The 12,367-nt window shown below is 39.3% G+C and overlaps 1 protein-coding gene and 1 long non-coding RNA gene across 4 annotated transcripts in view; one reads left to right on the plus strand and one right to left on the minus strand.

Annotated features, from left to right (window-relative positions):
- Positions 1-2,388, plus strand: part of LOC144595765 (uncharacterized) — a 38,550-nt gene extending 36,162 nt beyond the window's left edge. The window contains exon 3 of the long non-coding RNA XR_013547534.1: positions 1,009-2,388. This is a non-coding gene — a long non-coding RNA (uncharacterized LOC144595765). The remainder of the gene's footprint in view (positions 1-1,008) is intronic.
- The window catches only part of spopla (speckle type BTB/POZ protein like a), a 96,994-nt gene that overhangs the window by 37,957 nt on the left and 46,670 nt on the right, over positions 1-12,367 (minus strand). For all 3 annotated transcript variants that reach the window (XM_078403386.1, XM_078403387.1, XM_078403385.1), the window contains one exon: positions 5,081-5,203. The gene's annotated coding sequence lies outside the window, so the exon portion shown is untranslated. The remainder of the gene's footprint in view (positions 1-5,080; positions 5,204-12,367) is intronic.

A 12,367-nucleotide genomic window follows, 5' to 3' on the forward strand; every position in this document is an offset into this window, starting at 1 on the left:
ATCCCTGCAAGGCATAGCTCCACAGGTACCTTTGAAATCTGAGGACTACTGCCCCTACGACCGCTTCAAGGAGTAAACTCCATACGCCTAGCACCCACAAAATTTATTTATTTTCCCTCCATTTCTCCTGCAATACCTGCATCGATTATTTTAATTCCATTTACAGTATTTGACTCCACTGATAAAGGAAAACATTCTATACACCTTTCTAAATATCAATTAAAAATATTGATATCTTGAAAGATCTGTACCAGCACTCCAATGCCCCTGTTTTTCCATTCTTCTTAGCACCCTCCTAATTATTGTATGTTTCTTTGATTTTTGGAAAGACTTCCCCAAATTAGCACCTTGTGATTTTCAATTCAAATTGCCTTGTTTCTGCCCATTTGACTGTACCATCGATAAATTGTAGTTTACAGCTCTCTTGCTCATCCATTTTTATTTTTTAAAATATATGTTTTTAAATATGCCCTCTGCATTTAAGCCTAAATGATTAATAGAAATTACATATTATATTGCAAAAAGCAAGGAACCAAGTAGTAGGCCCTGTAAAAAACAAAATAACAGAATGCCAGTCACAAAATCAACCATCACGCTTCCTTGCACCAAGTCAATTTTTGATCCAAACTGTCAGTCTCCCCGAGATGTCATAAGCAAAATCCTTTGCCTCTCACTGTTAAGAAATTATCCTAATTCATCTTTCAGTGCAGAGTAACTAGAAAAGGGGGAATAGATGGGGTGGAGAGAAAGCTAAGAATTTGGTTCCTACTTTGGTACTTTAGACCAAAACGTTGGACTCAGTTTTGGTAACTGCTCACCTCATGACTACTGGTCCGTTCTTTGGACATAACCCACTATTTCTGATCAAATGCACATTCCCATTCTCCATGTTTCACCCATTCTGATGGCTCTGTGGACTCCTCTCCTGCCATTGCAAGGCCCAAGGTAGAACAACTAAGCATTTAAAAAAAGTTTAACTGCAACTTCTCTCTCTCACTCTACATGCAGAGCACTGAAACGACAACAGAAGAATTGTATCGTGCATGGAGGCCAAGCCTACGAGTTCAATTTCACAAAACAGAAGTACATCATAACCTGCCATTAGAATTTTGAAAATGTATGTACAAGTTAACATAATAGTACTGACATCTGCCTTGAATTGGCACATCAAGGTTTTGGCCTGCATTCTGCAGTTGTGATAACAGTAAAACGCTTATCGTCATCATTACATCACCGAAGGAACAAATTGAGGTAATTCCATCTCACTGTTCAGTAGTTTACTGGGCAAAATGGCTACAGTACCCATCAATCAACAAACTAAGCAATGCTGCTGTATAGCTGTCAGATTTAAAAAAACAAAATTACAGCAGTTTTTTAAATGTACAAAATCAGGTGGCACCTGTGGAAAGAAAAAGTTCCCATTTCAAGTTGATGGCCCAATGAAAGGTCATCAAGCCGAAATGATAAAACCACTCCCCACTCCACCACTTTCTTCTTCTCCAACCTAGTTTGGTTGTGTGTACACATGGACACAGAATTGGCATTTGGGTCTACCAATAAGCTCATAATTAAAAATACACATCTGTCAAATAGATGTTCTTCAATTTATTGAAAGCCTGTTAATAAATGAATACACAATAAAGTGCTACAAATTCTAGCCTGTAGAAATACAATGATTATTACCAGCACTTTAGATCAATTATGGAGTTTGCACTAAGGACTTTGGTTTTCTTCTTGCACTAGTATTGGGTTCATTTATTGGAAATTTGTTTATTATCTTTCTGCATTGTGTATGTTATGCTGCTGCATTGTGCATGTTATGCTGCCACAAATCAGAATTTCACTGTCCTGTTGTCGGTACACATGATAACACTCCTGGCTCTTAATTTATTGCCAATACTAAAACCAGCTTTCCAAAACCAATCCTTAATATTATGGATAGACACAAAATGCTGGAGTAACTCAGCGGGTCAGGCAGCATCTCTGGAGAAAAGGAATAGGTGAATTTTTAAAAACTGTCTGAGATACGTCTTCCCACAGTTCCACTCAATCCTTTGTAAATTCTCTTCTCCATTTCAATTAACCACACCTTGTCCTAATTTAAAGTTATCGCTCTTCTTGCTGTTCTATTTAAAACAAAGGTTAAGTTATGAGCCTACAGTGTCTAGTACTCGCCTGACTATTTACAGCCAATACTGACAGAAGCGAAATGGCTGTCAGGCTTGGATAGCGTTTCATACAAGTTTTATACGATAAGCTACAAACTCATGCTAGTTTAAAATGTATTTGCTCATTTTTAATTAAAAGCTAAATTACAAATGCATTACTGTATTTAATCTGGCAGCTTAATGAGCGTTAGTTTATGATTAATTATGTACAATTCTAATGTGTGGAACATGGTTCAATTCTTTGATAATACCATTAAAACTATGAAACCGCATGAAAATGGATTTGCTATATTACTTTAAGCACACAGTGATGAATCGGGACCAAAAATAAATAAATCAGTTCTCGCATTTTGAGCCATATATAAGTTTTCTTTCTAAAATTGTAAGATATTTGTTTATATGACTCAGTGCTTTTGGGATACACACAGGGTTGAACAAAATGTCCTCTAGGTTTGTGTTGCACTTGAAGACTGACACTATATTGGTTAAGTGTGCTGACCTCACACCTATGTTGCACACTGAATTGTTATGAATGTGGACACCCGAGCCATTGCACTGTATGCCAAACCGGACAGAATAGCATAGGTGAGTTTGAGTTTAGTTTACTGTCACGTGTAGAGGTACAGTGAAAAGCTTTTGTGTGCTAACCAATCATCTGAAAGACAATGCGTGATTACAATTGAGCCATCCACAGTGTACAGGTAAAGGGAATAACGAGAATAACGTTTAATGCAAGATAAAGTCCTGTAAAGACCAATCAAAGATAGTCCAAGGGTCTCCAGTGAGGTTGATGGTAGGTCTGGACTGCTCTCTAGTTGTTGGTGGGATAGTTCAGTTGCTTGATAACAACAGGGAAGAAACTGTTCCTGAATCTGGAGGTGTGTTTTTTTATACTTCTACACCTTTTGCCTGATAGGAGAGGGGAGGAGGGGAGGTGGGAGTGGCCAGGATGCAACTTGTCCTTGATTGTGCTGGTAGCCTTGTCGAGACAGCATAAGGTGTAAATGTATTTGTCAATGGAAGGAAGGTTGGTTTGTGAGATATTGTGGACGCAGACCAGACCGCTACAATTTCTTGCGGGCTGGATGGAGCTGTTCCCAAGCCAAGCTATGATGCATCTCAATAAAAAGCTTTCTATGGCGCATCTGTAGACGTTAGTGAGTTGTTGGGGACATGCCGAACTTCCTAAACCTTCTAAGGAAGTAGAGGCATTGGTGTGCTTTCTTGGCCATTGGTTCAATATGGATAATTAAAAGATAACAAGCATCCTGTACATATTACCTAGGCAGTTATGTACACAAAGAAGCAAAATATAAGTATCCAATCTCAAATTCTCCTACATATTTACAAAAGGGTTCCATTTTCTAGAAGATACTCAGTCTGTACAACACTAAAGCCAAAGGTATCACAAAATGCTGGAGTAACTCAGCAGGTCAGGCAGCATCTCTGGAGAGAAGGAATGGGTAATATTTCGGGTTGAGACCCTTCTCCAGGGGGGCGGGACAAAGAAAGGATATAGGTGGAGACAGGTAGACAGTGGGAGAACTGCGAAGGGGGAGGGGAAGAGAGGGACAGAGGAACTATCTAAAGTTGGAGGTCAATGTTCATACCACTGGCTGTAAGCTGCCCAAGTAAAATATGAGGTGCTGTTCCTCCAACTTGCGGTGGGCCTCACTATGACACTGGAGGAGGCCCATGACAGAAAGGTCAGACTGGGAGTGGGAGGGGGAGTTGAAGTGCTCAGCCACCGGGAGATCAGGTTGGTTAAGGCGGACTGAGCAAAGGTGTTGAGCGAAACGATCACCGAGCCCGCGTTTGGTCAAAACTATCATTATTTTCCTACATTAAAGCAAAAGATCCATCACAATGTTAACTGTGTTGCTTGAAAAAGTCTAACCAATGCTATGTACAAGAACCTTCCACACTTTCAAAATGGTTCACTAAAACTCAAACTATATACATAAATGAGACTAAGTCAGTCAGGCAGCACAGAAACAGGCCCTTCAACCCAACTTGTTCAATGCTCACCAAGATGCCCCAACTAAGCTCGGCCCATATTTGTCTAAAACATCAAATACATGTGCAAGTGTCTTTTAAATGTTATTATATCTGCCTCAACAACCTTCTCTGGCAGCTCATTCCAAACAATCACACCCTTGTGTTGAAAAGTCGTCCCTTGGGTTCCTATTAAACCCTCGATCTTCTGTGTTCCAAGGAATAAAGTCCTAGTTTGCCCAATCTCTCCCTGTAGCACAGGCCAGAGATCTGGCAATATCCTCACAAATTATTTTGCACTTTTACAGCTTATTCCTTCCAAAAGAAGGGTGACCAAAACTGATGACACTACTCCAAATGCAGCCTCACCAAGGTCTTCAACAACTGTAACAAAACATCCCAACTTCTATACTGAATGATGAAGCCCGATGTACCAAAAGCCTTCTTTACCACCTTCTCTATCTGTGATGACACTTTCAGGGGAACTATGCACGTGTACTCCTAGATCCCTCTGCTCTACAACACCACCCAGGGACCCTAACATGCACTGTGAAGGTACTGCCCTGATTTGACTTCCCAAAATGTAACACCTCACACTTATCTGCATTGAACTCCATTAGCCATTCTTCAGCTCACATGCCCACATGATCATGATCCAGCTGTCATTTTTGATATCCGTCTTCATAGTCTACGACACCACCTACTTTAGTGTAATATGCAAATTCAGATGAACGGAAGTTAAATCCTGTCCCACTAAACATCAGCATGGTGCAAATATCAAGAGATAGGAGGAATAAGGAGAACAAAGGTAGCAAGACCATGTTTAAAAATCTCTAGTAAGGAAACCACTAACACCAATGTTACCATTCATACAAACTTGCCAGGCAAAATTTAGATTTTTAATACAGCTTACTCACCTGGTGGTAGCAACTCTGTGGTTGCCCTTTTTAATTTGTGAATTCCAATTTCCAGGGAATGTTGCCTTCACTCGAGAATATTGTGTTTCAGTTAGCATGGAGTCATTGCCAGAGCTTTTATACCTACAAAATACAAGATTTTCTTGCTTTTAATCAACAGCCGTGTAATTCCAATCTATCTATTTAAATCACTTCATTGCATAGTTAGTTACTTTGAATAATAATTCAATTCAACATTTGGTCGAGTATGATACATTTGGCACTTCAAACAAGGAGTGAAATAGTCCACTTTATAACAGTTTGAATGAAATAGATTTCTACACAAATTAGAAAAATACTAATGACAAAAGTTGAGTATTAGTAATTCAAGGATTAACAGTTCATTGGAATCTCTGGAGAAGAAACCTACCCACGATTAGAAAAAAAATAGTAAAGAGCTAATAATCCATTTAAAAGCATGATCAGAGTGAAAATGTTTCTTTAAATGGGAAAAAAGATTCAATGAGGTTAAAAGATTGAATTTGTAACATCTTCACCTTGGTAGACACTGTACAGTGTACAGGTACATCTCCTATAATGTGTGTTTTGAAAAAGGTAATATAGGCACACAGCACTGGTGTAACTCAGTGGGTCAGGCAGCATCTCTGGAGAAAATAGGTGAAGTTTCGGGTGAAGATCCTTCTTCAGACTTTGATAAAGGTAATTGGATGCAATGTTAAATACATTAAGAAACACTGTCTTATGTCGATCCAATTAGTCGATCCAATTTTGTTCAGGAACTAGAGAACCACTCAAGTTACTTTGGAAATAAGCTAGCAGGAAAAAAGCTGTCTTAGAAAAAAAAGTTTTCTACGTAGCCACCATGCAGTGATCAGACATCATCATCTCTGAAGAACACAACTGCTACTTTCCCCACAGGGACCCACTAAAATTGACAAGCGATCACTTTTATTGACACTCGTGCAAGAATACTCTATTAAACGATGCAATGTTATGCTGTTGGTATTTTTAGCTTGCAGTGATAAATAAGCTTACAGCATTAAAAAGATCTTATTTCTGAAAATCCTGTGAGGAAAAATTACTTATTGCGAGGTTGAAATAATCTCCACACGATCCCCTTTTTCTCCCACTGATAATTAGTTTTTTAAAGCAATTTTCCATAACAAGAGCTTTCTTAGGAATATGATTATCACATTATAGCAGAACTGCCTGCATCAAATTTAGATATGATAAACAACTAGCATTCTCATCTAAATTCCTAGTTGCTGGCATGTGAAATAAAATTAATGTTTCAGATCCTGCATTTTTGTACTAACAAAGTTTTTGTTTGCCTTTTATGGAGGCTTGCAACAATATTTTAGACAAGATAAACAAAGCTTTCAAACTCCTTCTTCACACTTTCGTTGGTTTACTATAGCCCATCTGAAAGTGTTCCATATTGTCATTGCTCATTATAACAGTGCAATCATTGAGGATTTTAAGTTCTCAGTCTCTCTACAGGATGTCTCTTGTCCTATCTGAAAAATCGCTGATGAGTTAGGGCACATTTAAAAAGTAATTCAAGCTAATTATAGAATATTTATCTCAACAGGACTAGGATATGAAAGTGAAAATTTGATCTATTAGTTATTCACAGACCATTAGGAATCCCACATTTAGTTTCAGGCACCAAGTTTCATCTCAAAGACATTTTGGTCTCAGAGGGAATATAGTGCAGAATTCACCAGAATGATACAGAGAGGTGTGGAATTAATGTAATAACAAATTATATATACTTGTTTTACATTTTGAATTGAAAAGATTAGAGGAGCTAGAAATCATAATGTCACCCCAAATAGAACTCAGGGGATATAGAGTCTGACTTCTCTGACTGCAAGTGTCCTGAACTAGGGGAATATAATAAATTAGAACTAGCATTTGAGAATTTGAGAGAAATCACAAGGCTATATTCCTATGATGCGAAAATCAGGACCTTTGTTTCTCCCCCCCCCCCCATTTTCCATGTTCCTTGTGTCCTGGAGATATCTCTCACTCAAGAACACATACATGTTTGAATTTTTCGTGCCTCCCCATAAGTATTTGAACCACTTCTTCCTCGATTATGCCATCAATGCTGGTCTTGCCCGCGACATCCTGCACCTATTCAGAGTGTCACATTTCTCTGCAAGGGAAATGCCCCCAATTTATATCACTTTATTCACTGCTTTTTGACTTTACTTCAGTACTTTACTGTAAAGATACAGCGTGGAAACAGACTCTTCGGCCCACCGAGTCAGCGCCAACCAGCGATCATCTCATACACTAACACTATCCTAAACACTGGGGACAATTTACAATAGCCAATTAACCTACAAATTTTTGGAGTGTAGGAGGAATTCGAACCACCGAGAGAAAACCCATGCAGTCACAGAGAGAACATACAAACTCCATACAGACAACATCCGTGGTCATAATTGAACACGGGTCTCTGGCATTTTAAGGCAGCCACTCTACTGCTGCGCCACTATGAATAACTTGCTGATCTTCCTATAGAGGTGTATAAAATCATGAGGGAAATGGGGTAGGGTGAAGGTATAGAGTCTTTTACCCAGAGTAGGGAAATTATGAATCAGAGGACATAGGTTTAAGGTGAGAAGAGAAAGATACAATAGAAATCCAAGTGGTAGCTTTTTCCACACAGAGGGCGTGGGTATATGGAACAAGCTGCCAGAGGAGGTAGTTGAGGCAGGTATGATAACATTTAAAAAGATATCTGGACATGAAAGCCTTGGAGGATGTGCCAAATAGAGACAAATGGGACTATAGCTGGGGTATCCAAGTGAGCATGGCCATGTTAAGAAGCCCTTTCTGTGCTGTATGACTCTGTTGTATTTTTTCATATAGTACTGTTGTGCTGTATGACTGTTGCACTTTTTCTCGCTTCGGACAAGGAGTCAAGAAAATAATATGATTGTAATGATATTTATATTCTGAATAAAGTTGTATTTCAGAATTTCCTTTTTTCAAAAATTGCTTCTTTGCTCCACATTCATTGATCAAACTTTGCTCAGGTTTCCAGTTTTCTGTCCTCCATCTTCCTGACTCGTATTTCAGTACCAATTCCAAAGAACTGATTCCCTTCTTACCAATGTTTGCCACTGACAAATGCTGTATCAATTTTGAAAATTTAAAAAACACTTTGGTTTTCCATTCTACATCAAACATATGGTATAAAGTTAGCCAATAGCCGTTGGCACAGCAGTAGAGATGCTGCCTTACAGCTCTTGCAGCGCTGGAGACCTGGGTTCGATCCTGAGTATGGGTGCTGTCTGTATGTTGTTTGTACATTCTCCCCAGGGGTTTTCTCTGAGATCTTCAGTTTCCTCCCCCACTCCAAAAATGTACAGGTGTGTAGGTAAATTAACTTGGCGAATGTAAAAATTGTCCCAAGTATGTGTAGGATAGTATTAATATGCGGGGATCGCTGGTTGGCGTGGACCCGGTGGCCCAAAGGGCCTGTTTCGGTGCTGTATCTCCAAAACTAAAAACTAAATCAGTCGTACGTCCTGCTTGCTCTCACGCAGCAGTTCACTTGCATATCAAACCCAATACAGGATAAATAACTTTGCAGGTTTTGAGTCATACTAACAGTTTAATACTAGTTGAGGTACAGCATACTGGCACATGGAATATTTTCTTGAGAGTAGAGACTTATGCAAATGACCATAAACATGACATCAACTGATGCAAATTGCATTGGACAGAACACTCATTTCAATTTTAACTCTCAAAGCAAAGGGATTAACCTGTCTGAAGAGTAACCAGGAGGTAGGGGCTATCTGACGGCACAGAATAGGAGCGGTAGAGTTGCTGCCATATAGCGTCAGAGACCTGGATTCAAACCTGACTATGAGTGTTTGTACGCTCTTGCGGTGTTCACGTGGGTTTTCTCCCAAAGCTCCGGTTTCCTCCTAATTCCAAAGACGTACAGGTTTGTAGGTTAATTGGCTTCATTTTTTAAAAATTGTAAATTGTCCCTGGAGTGTAGGATAGTGCTGATGTATGGAATCGTTGGTCGGCACGGTCTCAGTAGACTGAAGGGCCTGTTTCCATGCTGTATCTCTAAGCTAAACGGATAGTTGAGAGTTTGTAAGCTTAATGGCCAAGGAGGGATACAACATTGAAAAAGATAAATTACAGATTAATTGTAAGTAATTCTATATATCGAGTGGTCAATGGACTTACAAATACAGAAGAAACGGAAATAACTCTAGAATTAATTAACAATAGGTGAACAGCACTGTGAAGAACAGCAACACCACTTGAGATGGATGAATTAAAATAGCTGAATATAAAGGACTATTTAGCCTATTTTAAAACTCAGATTGTAGCAAGCATATTATGGTCTTCTGGACTCAAGTTAGAATTCAACAAATTTCAGAAATATCGCATTGCGAGAATTTCTATTTCATACTTCCAGCAGTTTTTGCTTCCTCGATTTAAAGCTCAAAACTTTTGAAAGACAATGCACTGGAGTAACTTAGCAGGTCAGGCATCTCAGGAGACGCTGCCCACTGAAGTCATTTGTACTTTAGGCATTACAAATTAGGCTCCATATTTGGAAAAATATTCTTCCAACATGAGGTAGTCTATTTTCACTGAAGATTACATTGTGTATCTTTTAAAAATGCAGCAATCAGAACTTTTATACAACAAGCATCTCAGAAACGGTGTCTAAAGAGAGAACTAATCACATAATGAATTAACATACAGAGCATTTACGTTGAAGTCTTCTACTTGAAGGTTTGCCTACATAAATCAAGAACACCTCTTATTTAAGGGCTAAAGGGATTAAAAGTACCATTAGCAAATTTGCCGATGATACAAAGCTAGGTGGCAGTGTGAACTGTGAGGAAGATGCCATGAGGTTGCAGGGTGACTTGGACAGGTGGTGTGAGTGGGCGGATGCATGGCAGATGCAGTTTAATGTAGATAAGTGTGAGGTTATCCACTTTGGTGGTAAGAATAGGAAGGCAGATTATTATCTGAATGGTGTCAAGTTAGGAAAAGGGGACGTACAACGTGATCTGGGTGTCAGTGCATCAGTCACTGAAAGGAAGCATGCAGGTACAGCAGGCAGTGAAGAAAGCCAATTGAATGTTGGCCTTCATAACAAGAGGAGTTGAGTATAGGAGCAAAGAGGTCCTTCTGCAGTTGTACAGGGCCCAAGTGAGACCGCACCTGGAGTACCGTGTGCTGTTTTGGTCTCCAAATTTGAGGAAGGATATTCTTGCTATCGAGGGCGTGCAGCGTAGGTTTACTAGGTTAATTCCCGGAATGGCGGGACTGTCATATGTTGAAAGACTGGAGCGACTAGGTTTGTATACACTGGAATTTAGAAGGATGAGAGGGGATCTTATCGAAACGTATAAAATTATTAAGGGGTTGGACACGTTAGAGGCAGGAAACATGTTCCCAATGTTGGGGGAGTCCAGAACCAGGGGCCACAGTTTCAGAATAAGGGGTAGGCCATTTAGAACAGAGATGAGGAAAAACTTTTTTAGTCAGAGAGTTGTGAATCTGTGGAATTCTCTGCCTCAGAGGGCAGTGGAGGCCAATTCTCTGAATACATTCAAGAGAGAGCTAGATAGAGCTCTTAAGGATAGCAGAGTCAGGGGGTATGGGGAGAAGGCAGGAACGGGGTACTGATTGAGAATGATCAGCCATGATCACATTGAATGGCGGTGCTGGCTCGAAGGGCCGAATGGCCTTCTCCTGCACCTATTTTCTATTGTCTATTGTCTACAGCAAAATAGTGTTTTATTGTTTAGTTTCTGTAGTTAACAAAACAAGATCAACTCCCTACAGTAAACAGATCTCTGTTGTTCAACATCTCAAATTGCTTTTAATTCTGCCTGGGCAAGTCACATGCAAGTTTATACTTGTTGTCTGGCTGGACAAATCAATTGTGGGCAAGTTCATCTGCAGGAGGCAAGGGATGTCATTTTTTTTCCCCCAACAGTAGATAGTGTAATAAATAAGAACTAGAGCAAACAATACTTTGATTCAAAATGACAAAATCTGTTGCTGTAAGCCTGAATGTTTCCTACTCTGGCTTTTTCCACATGGGCCTTTGTTCATAACATAAAGCCTACTCCAAAAGTTTCCTGTGTAATTGCAGTAACAATCAAGAATATATAATCTTCAATGTACTACTGAAAGTACAAGTGGAACTGATGTGTAGTTTTGACTTCAGAAATACAATATGAAGGCACATGGCCAAATTTAGATCTAATATCAACTCCTTTTCCAAGAATAGTTGAACAAAAATCTATTCTAGCATATAAAGCCTGCGAACTTGGTTTACCAAAAAGCTCCAAAATGTAAAACCATGTGCCACACACGTGACCAGTCATATTTGACTTCTTACCCTAAATAAACATTGTCAGCAAAGCATACAAAAAAATTCACTTGATAAACTTTGACACGTCATATATACAGTACAAAACAATATAACTGTAATGCTTTCAGAATTAGAAGAGATGTATTCCACAATTTTGATCACGTGACTAAGAATGACCCAATTGCTATTGATGGAGTGCAGCATAGGTTCACCAGGTTAATTCCTGGGACTGACATATGATGAAAGAATGAGTCGACTGGGCTTGTATTCACTGGAATTTAGAAAGTTGAGGGGATCTTATAGAAACATAAAATTCTTAGTGGACAGGCTAGATGCAGGAAAAATGTTCCCGATGTTGGGAGAGTCCAGAACCAGGGGTCACAGTTTAAGAATAGGGGTAGGCCATTTAGGACTGAGATGAGGAAAATCTTTTTCACACAAAGAATTGTGAATCTGTGGAATTCTCTGCCACAGAAGGCAGAGGAGGTAAATTCACTGGATGTTTTGAAGAGAGTTCGATTTAGGTCTTAGGGCTAAAGAAATCAAGAGATATGGGGAAAAAGCAGGAACGGGGTACTGATTTTAGATGATCAGCCATGATTACATTGAATGGCAGTGCTGGCTCGAAGGACCGAATGGCCTACTCCGGCACCTATTCTCTAAGTTTCCATATTTCTCTACCTGCTGGAAATAGTTTGATAATCAAGCTGACGAACGAGGTATATTTGCGCATGCTATAGCTTTACAGTGAAATATCCTTAAGCAAACTCAACCAATATTGAACATAATGTGCCAGTCACGCTGCTTTAAGCTCCTCCACAAATATCATCTGTGAACAACTCACATTTAGAAGGTTAGCTAAAAGGTCTGTAAAGAAAAGAATCAAATAAAATAGTACGAAAAAG

This window comes from Rhinoraja longicauda, chromosome 8 (genome assembly GCF_053455715.1).
Source record: "Rhinoraja longicauda isolate Sanriku21f chromosome 8, sRhiLon1.1, whole genome shotgun sequence".
NCBI classification, from domain to species: Eukaryota; Metazoa; Chordata; class Chondrichthyes; order Rajiformes; family Arhynchobatidae; genus Rhinoraja; species Rhinoraja longicauda.